This window comes from Xiphophorus hellerii, chromosome 6 (assembly GCF_003331165.1).
Source record: "Xiphophorus hellerii strain 12219 chromosome 6, Xiphophorus_hellerii-4.1, whole genome shotgun sequence".
NCBI lineage: Eukaryota > Metazoa > Chordata > Actinopteri > Cyprinodontiformes > Poeciliidae > Xiphophorus > Xiphophorus hellerii.
The window spans coordinates 10,841,297-10,850,515 of NC_045677.1; the positions used below are offsets into that span (position 1 = coordinate 10,841,297).

The 9,219-nt window shown below is 38.7% G+C and overlaps 1 protein-coding gene across 1 annotated transcript in view; it reads left to right on the forward strand.

Moving 5' to 3' along the window:
• Positions 1-5,101: 5,101 nt before the first annotated feature.
• The window catches only part of chd7 (chromodomain helicase DNA binding protein 7), an 88,359-nt gene continuing 84,241 nt past the window's right edge, over positions 5,102-9,219 (forward strand). The window contains exon 1 of the mRNA XM_032565126.1: positions 5,102-5,436. The gene's annotated coding sequence lies outside the window, so the exon portion shown is untranslated. The remainder of the gene's footprint in view (positions 5,437-9,219) is intronic.

Sequence of the window (9,219 nt, forward strand, 5' to 3'; positions counted from 1 at the left end):
AGCGTCGCCAGTTCAGTTCAGGTTTAGTGTGAACCTTCATGACTCACGCAGATCTTGTCAGACTTTTATACCGATCATGGGGATGAATATCATTAATATGGGGTTTAAATCGATGATTTTGACTGGTTCTTTTTCTTGGGTGGGGCGATTATACAACATATCAGTTGAGAGATTTCCAAAGCAAACACTGGTTCCACATGTTTGAACTGATTGTGGAGTATTTCTAATCAATCAGGATCTTAATAAAACCCACTCAAATACAAGCCTACGTCCCATTAACATTAAGTTACATGTCACCTAGCAAGCGGCTACTGAACTTTTGACATAATTCTGGCTGCATATTTACAAACTAAGAGCCATAAAGGTTCAATCCAGTCAAAAACAGAAATACGTTTTCACACAATGTCACAGTCCATCCTGGAGCAAACATCAGCATGAGTTGACCAAAGGGAAAAAAAACATTTTGTATCTGCTGGGACTTGAATTGAATTGCAATGCTTGTAGTAAAAAATAAAAGTCAATAGGGATGAATCAGTCAAATCTTGGTGGCAATGTATAAAGTGGGCTGAAGCAATTCATAAAAGAAAAATCAGATTGCGTCTTAGTCGATTTTAAGATTTTACATTGTAAAAGAACATTCAAGTGTGCAGTAATTATTTCCTTTAAGGTGTAGAAAGTGTTCTCTCCTAAAGCGTCTCTTGCTCGTCAGTTTCTCCCGGCCCAGCAGCCAATTTTGTCAGGAGAAAAGGAGAGACAAGCGTCCACAATAAAAGCAATGCTGGATGAAATCCACTTGACCTCTGTGGCCTGCAGTATCCTGACATTGTTCATTCATGCCAACTGTTGCACTGTCATGATTTGCAGGAACCTTTAAGTGGAGCATCGCCTTTATTAATGGCCCGTGGACCTCTTACCCTTGCAGCTGGAAAGGCTAAGATGAAATTAATACTGTTACTAGCAGCTGCAGATCGTAATTGTTCCTTTTAATTCATGATTGCCCAGCGATAAGAAAAACTGATGGGAGGTCTGTCCTTATGAATACTATCAGTTATAAGCTGCAGGAAATGCCTTTTTGGAGGATTTTTAATTAACCTTGTATAATAATGTCCAAATAATGACTCCTGGACTAGCTACGTGGTCCTTCCAACTTCGATAAACAATGAACATTTGACCATGAAGGAATGGCTTTTGATTTAACAGTAACGTTTCAGTGGCACTAACAATTCATAATATCTGAGAACATCACATTTAATGTGTTCCTTTTCCAAGACACAAGTATGTACATGACTCTGCTAGCCCATAGCTTCATCTGTCTGGCATCCTGCTATCTACAAGCTGAAGTTTAGCTACGATAAAAAGGAGATTGGAGTCTTAAATTTGGACAGTGCAAGTTATAAAAGAATTGTATCCCATTTTTATGATTAATGTGAACTACCATGAATAAGGAAATAGGTTATAGTTATTTGTCTATGGGTTATCCTGAAGATTTCATAATTTGAACTGGATTTATAATGATTTAGGTGCTAATGTGTGCATGCTAATATACGCTAGGTAGGCTTTAGCATAGCTAAAGTGCCAGCATATTTTCTTTTTCCTTTTCATTGTATGAAATGTGGCTAATGTATGGTGGTTGTTATTTAAATTATTAAAATGTCGAGACTTCAGCTCTATCAAACAGAGCTGAAGATTGAAGACCGATTAAGTGAAACTGAAATAAACTTCATCCATTGTAGTACGATTTTCCCACATTTGCGTAAAGTCATCCTTTGCAGAGAAGTTATAAAAAATATGAAGAACCTCATTGTACAAAGGTATCAGTCAGGAAAGGGATACAAAAAGTGCAGTGCAGGCATCAATAATTGGAAAAAATGTGATACAACTCTGACATTTCTTAAGCTGGGCATTTTTCCAAAATGTCTGTAAAAACAAGGTGGAAACTGCCAAGAGGGAAACAGAAACACCGAAGGAGCTGCAGGAATTTCCAACTGGACTGGTTCTGTTCTGTATGTGAGGCGATCTCTTGTATTCTTCACGTTTGTAGGCTAAGGAGTATGGCAATAAGAATGAAGCATTTTCTTTCAAAGAAAACATTGAAACCTCATTAGCTTAGCCTGATTTACTATGAGACAACTGTGTAAGGTTGACCTCGTTTTACACCGAGACTTGCATGAAGACGTTGATTAATACAGGCTGCAGGTGAAAATACTCTGCAAAGTTCTGGAAAACTAGGAAAAAGTACATTTAAAACAAAAAACAAAACCCTTATTGTGCAATCAAACATGATATACTGTAAGTCCAGGGATTCTAGTTCCCAGTGCAGTGAAAAAGTTTTACTCCCTTGCCGATTTTCTTCAATTGATGTTGATGATGATTAAATATTTTTAAACTATCAAAGGACTATTAATATCTGAGTAATTACAAAAAATCTGCTTTCAAATTTTGATTTTGCTTCTCCAAAGAAAAAATCTATCCAAACTAGCATGACCTTGTGCGAAAAAGTAGTGATCTACTCTACCTGCTTATTCCTAAAACCTTTTCAGCTTGTCAATCAAATTTAACTTCAGACTTGAACTAGGCCACTTGAAAACCTTTACTTTGAACCACTGTCCTGCATCGTAGCCCCACATATGCATGAGCTCAATGTCACAAACTGATGGCTGGACATTCTTCATCAGGGTTTTCTGCTGGACAGCAAAATGCATTAATTATCATAAATTGTCCAGATCCTGAAGCAGCAAAACATTGCCAAACCACTGCAGTGCCACCACCACAATGTTTGACCATGTTTTACCACTTCATTTACTGTTTGGGTTTTTCAACAGATGTAGCAAGACACGCGTCTTTGAAAAGTTCCTCTTTTGTCTCATTAATCCTGAGAATATATTCCTAAAGGTCCCAGAGACCCTAACGTTTAGCAGAGATGAGACTAGCTTTTGTGTTGCTTCTGGTTTGCCAATAGTTTTGTACATTTATAAGATCCTTTTAAAAAAAATGTTAATAAGTTTTAACTCAATACTTTCTGTTGACTATCTAGATAAGTACGAAGCAATCTTACTAGGACATTCTTATGAAATTTTATATACTTTGCAAAAAGAAGGAAGTTAAAAAGTAGACAGACTTGAGAGTTAGGACAGGCTGTGTATCAGAGAAAGTGCATGCGTATGTGTGTGGTGATGTGTTTGTACGTGTCTTTCCTAAGGCTAGATTAATAGGATAAGCAAATTAAAGATTGTGTCACGGTCACGGAAATCAGCTTACTGCAGGTCCCTCATATTTTTTGCAATACGCATCATCATTTCATCACTTTAGATTGGTCAAACACAATAAGAAAATTCACTGTGTACTTCAAACAGGGTGGTGCCACTTCTGCTCCAGTCAGTGAGGAAAGGGCTTGTTCTTCTTTGTTGCGTTCTTTCAATCTCCACTGGTTCTTTGATAGTATTCAATATCGATACTTTGCTAGAGTCTGTTTGCTATTAATGAATCGTGGTTCTGTGACATTATATCTAAAAAGTAGATAAGTAAATGTGATGAATTTAGACACTGGTGTTCTAGTCTCTGTGTCAAGAAAGAAAAAAAAAACTTCATCAGAGGACTATGCCCACTGACATGGTTGTGTTAGGGAGTGTGTGTTAAAATTGCTGAGTAAATCTCCTAATTTGAGAAGGAAAGTCTTGTATTTAAAACTTGATGAAGTGTTCTGTTGACTTTACTTTAAATCTAATCTGGCTTTATATGTGTTTCCTTCTTTTTCTCCTTCTCTGGTTCAAATAGCATTCCAGTTCTTCTGCTGTCTGCTAACGCAAATTCAAATGGCATGTTGAGAGACTTTATTGCAGGTGTGGTTTATATTTTGTGCGAAACTACTAAACCTCACCGGTGGAAGAAATTGGTGCCTAACCCTAACCCTGAGGCATCTCCACCTGGTCCTTTTTTATTTGAGTCTGTCTCAGTGTTTACCTCTCTCTTTGTCTCTGTTTTTTTATTTTTTATCTCTCTCTCTCTTTGTCTCTGGTCTTGACTGGATTTTAGCTCCTGTAAGTAAAAACAATTTTACTCCACATAGGATGACACTACCATCACCATCATGTATGTGTAAAAAACACGCTGAGTCCCAAGGTGCCCCCAGTTTTGTCTGAGTTTAAGTCTCCTCTGCTCTCTCGCTCTGGTGTTTCAGAAGAACGTCTCCTCAGGATGCCGCTGCTATTGTCATGCTTGACTGATGGATGTTGCATATTCTGTTAACTTGCTGATCCAAACTGAAAAGTTTAGTGTTTAATTGAATGTTATTTTAACAAATTACCACTTTAAAAAAACTGTTTTGTTTTACTTTGAAGGGAACTGTGTGGGGATTGATGAGAATCATTACAAAACGTGGAAAACTTGAAAGGGTCTGAAAACTTTCTGAATGATCTGAGTGCAGTGGTGTTTCCCAACATACGGAAAATGAACTTTGATATGTAAAATTGCTGTAGTTTCCCTTTAAGGTCAACCTTTCCATACATAATTAATGCGCATGTGGAAAACCAATACGAAATCAATATTCTGTTTTTGATTGTTTTTAATTGTTAACCTACCTATAAATGTAAACTATAGGTTTAGTGAAATATTTACAGTGCGATGTACTTATGTTGGTAAGAGAGACATAGGCCTGTTTCAGGTTATTGTAAATGTGCTTTACTGACATAATCTGAAAACCAACATTCAGCTGAGGTTTACCACTGTAATTTCTAACACAACATTTAAAGCTATAGTAGCACTTTTAATTGTAAAAGAAAAAAAATTGCTTAAGTGCAATAAAATAATATACCGTATATGGAGCACAGAAAATGGCAAAAATATTGAGATTTTCTGATAAATTCATATAAATGTAATTAATGCTTAAAACGGTTTTCTGTGTGCCAGAAGTTTGTATGATATGGTAATGTGAATAAACAGTTAAATAATAATCTTCTCGAACACCTAGGCACCGCAAGACGAAGGCCAATGCATTTATTTTGCATCCCCAAACTGGAGCTCAGATAGAGCGTCAATCGGGCACGGCAGGGTCAGTGACCGCGCACGCCGCCTGTTTATCTGTAAGAGAGGTCCTCGGGAGCGCGCCCCCCCTGGCCGAGGAAGGTGAGCGAGTGTCTGGAGGGGAGGACTCGGGAGCGCGGCCAGCCGAGGGATCGATCGGATTAAACTCGATTTGAGTGAAATTAACACAAAGGAGAGAAGAGCAACGCACACTAGTCGGCGAGGTCGCGGATGCGAGATACGCCGGAGAAATATTTCCTGAAAAACAGAGAAACTTGAACTTTTTCCCCCTCTGTTTATTTATATTTCGAACTGAAAAAGGACCACGGTGGATTTTTTTTTTCCAAGCAAGCGGAGATAGTACCGTACTAACGAGGAGTTGATTTGATAAAAGGCTGAAGTGACCGAGCTTGTTGGGTAAGCTAACAAAATGCCTCTTTTTTATTAAGTGCATTTACATTTTTTTCCCCGAACACACTGTATCATGAATGGGGTGGAAATTCAGTGTACGGCGGTTTTGAATTAAAACAGTTTATATTATCGTTGAATAGTAAGTTTTCCATACTTTTCAACGCAATCGGACTCTTTAAAGCACCGTGCGCCTGTGTTTCCGAACCCGACGGGCATTTCCTTCAGGGCTAACTCGCAGGAACGGCTATTTTCGATGACTGCTCGTTTATTCGGCGTCTGTTTTATCATCTCCTTTTACACATAAAGTCATTGAAGGTCCATGAAGCTGCCATGCCTACATGCTAACAATAGCAAGTTTAGCTTTGCCACCCGCTGCATCGCTCACACACTCAGCGGTCCCATTAGTTAGTTGAAAAGTGGAAAGAAATATTCCCAGGACGGCACAGAGGGCTCATGTGTGCCCGAATCAGTTCACCTGACAACTTTATGGATTTTCTGCGCTGAGGTATTGACTTAATTCAGTTTTAAATCGCAAGCGTTAGCTCCGTTAGCTAATTGTGTTGAAGCTTCCAGGAGACACGAGGTGGCTCGATCGTAGAGGTGAGTCACTGCTGCTGCTGAATGAGCGGAGCTCTCCGAGGGAGATTCCCAGCGGACAACACTTGGCACAGAGAGCCAAACACGCTTCCCGCGAGTTTAAGGAAACATTTCTACATAAAAGTTATAAAACACAACTATATATTTTCTCAGTAGCTGTTGTTTGTGGGAGAACCGGGCAGCAAGAAGTGTTTGTAGTAGTCGCTTGTTTTATTGGACGGAAGGGACGGAGGAGAGGAGGGGGGAAGCTGTGAGGCCAGGCGGTCACTCCATATACCGTGTTTTTTTTTTTTTTAAACATTTTTTCTGCCATACTTTACATTTAAAAATATTATTAAATTGACCAGGAGAGATCAGTGTCTCTGTGTCGGGCTCTAGGGTGGAGGGTAAAGAGTTTTAAAGAGGCATAACCCGAGATGAGCGAAGCATTCCCTGGTCCGGAACGACGTGCGAAATACCGCTGATAGGCTAATTAGCCGTGCTAGCCGTTGGAGGTTGGCCCAGCGCTAGGACACAGAAGTTCAGCTAGGCTGTTAGCCCAGCTCCCATCCTTATTGTGTACAAACGAGGACCACTTATTAGCCCCCCCGGAGTTAGCGCCTAACCATCTCGGGGCGGTTATGTGTCGGTTTGTCGAAGTACAACTTCAGGCATCTTCTACCTCACTTTTTTTTTTTTTTTTTTTTTTGCCGATGTTGATAGTTTAATAGACACGGAGTATCCTACTTTTTTAACGGGAGCTTTTGTAACGAGCTTGTTTGTTACATTGTGTCCGGCGACGCAAGTTTAGTAACCGTTACGGCTACACTTGTTACTCGGTGTGGACACGGAGGAAAACGCAGCCCAAAACACCTGCCAGTGCTTCTTCGCTTCATCTTTGTTGCAACAGCTTATTTGCGGAGGGGGAGAAAAAAAACAACAAAACTTTTGACATTATTGCCTAACCCAATTTCACTGCTCTGTTTGTGTTTGTTGCGTTATTCTGCCATCTTTCTTCTGTAATCGGTCAACTTGCATAATGGTCACTCCCGTTGTCACGCAACTAGGGCAGAGCTAAAATTTTAGGGGGGAAAAAATAGAAAAAAATATTGTTGCGCAGCGGTTTTATTCAATGTGTCATTTTAAGCATCCATATTTGTGGTACGTTATTTTTTTTTGCCAGAGAGCCTGGAGCCGCTGCTACCCCCCTCCACCTTGTCTCTGTGAGCCAAGATGGCAGCTAGTCATGTTTAGCGGGCCACAGAGGGAGAGATAAGAGGCCCCCGACCACACACACATACACACAGCACACAACAGATGTTCGGTAGTATTTCGTCTCTTCTCTATTGTATCCCTCTTTTCTTGTGGCTAAAAAATTCTCTCTCTTTTAGTGACAAAAGTTGGTTTGTGGCTGACTTGTAACGAAATAATACCTTGGGGTGATTTGAGACCTGAAAAGGGTTGTCCCTTTATAATTAGGCTTTTTGGTAGTTGCCTTTTCTGTTTGTTGGAATTAAAAATCAACACTTTCTGGTGTACTTTGTAGTTTGAACATAATGATTTTATATCTTTTAAACTATTTTATTTTGAGTAATTTCTGCTATCTCCATCGATCCACATGCAACATGTTATTCTTTACGGTCAGAGTTTTTTTCCATTTATTTGTTTAATTAAAACACACGTAAGTTTGAATGTAAAATCGGCAGGCCAGTGCTCAAAATAAAAGAAAACTGGAAACTGGTATTGAAAAGGCCGAATTGGCCTCAATCTACAACACAGAGAAAACGGAAAATATGCAACAGTTTTTACACTAAAATTAAAGACTTGCTCGCTTTCTCTCATTTTTGCTTCAAAGTGTATGTGTCCTTAACCTGTTCTGGATTTTTTATTAAACTCAAAGCAAGTGCATGCTACAACTTTATAGCCTGAGAAGAAGTGGAGTTGTTAATTTTTGATGTTTATCAAATACGAAGCAAACTGATTTTCCAACCTAATTTACATAACCTCATCTATACACCAACAGCCATCTATTGTCAGAATGTCTGATTTGAATGTTTCCACTTAACACAGGAATATAGTTTTGTATGGTGTAACGGCCTTCTTCAGTTTGGGAAGAACACAAAGAAAGTTTAGACCTGATGACCATCAGTTTGTCATGTTTTTGAAGAAGCTGCTCCCTGTAGTTCTGACCTATGAATCATTTGTGCGATCAGTGTTGATTAGCTGAAAGATTTCCATGTTTTGAAGAGTAAATGTAAATTCTCAAACTAGCAAAGCGAGCCGGTGAGGAGATAAAATGATAGGTTGGTATTTAAGGGCAGTAAGTAAAAAGAATGTTCTTGAAGTAGATGAAGGACAAATTGGTGTGATACAAAGCAGATATTGTCTTAAAGTATCTGAAAATGTTCATTTTCAGATATTTTACGTGACTACATGACTTAGTAGTGTGTTTTATTCATGAATGTCTCATTAGTTGTATATACCATGTTAAAGTATTTTCACGTTTCTGTCTAAAAATGTTTAGTTTAATTGTTTTTCTTCATTCTAGAGTATCAGTTTGGCACTTTGTCCTTTGTTTTCTTCCTATGGTCTTGGATTGTAGTCATCCTTCTTGATCGTGAAAAATAATCCTTTGCCTATAACCCTGCCAGGTTCAGTTCATGCTTTACGCTAACATGTAATGTTGACAGTAACTCAATGTTTGCGAATGTAGAAAGAAATGTGAATAAAAGACCAAAATCTCAGAGAGATTATGGTCTCCGTGGTTCAGTAGGAAGTTTTTAAATTAGGTGTTCCTGTAATCCTTTTACCGTTTCATTGCCAAGGGTTTTTTCTTTTTTTTATGTTGAATTTGATGCGTTAGCACCGAGTCCAATGCTTTGTTTAAACGGCTGTCAAAGTTGATTCTTTCAAAATTGGTGAAATATAAGCAGTTCCTTTTTTTGTGAGCAGCACTTAAGAGTTTAATACACTTCTGCAGCCTCTGGGTGTGAAGGAAGGTGATGTGGCTAAATGTACTAACCATGTGTGGTTATTTTTCAGATCGTCAGACTGATTATGTGGTTTTAGTATTACATTAACAAGAACTCTTTCACTGACATTGGGGTAAAACAATTACAACACAATTATTCAACTTCACATCACTTTAGGGGCTGACAGATATCGGAAAAGATTTTATATCTTGAAAATTTTGACATTGTACATCCGCGATGG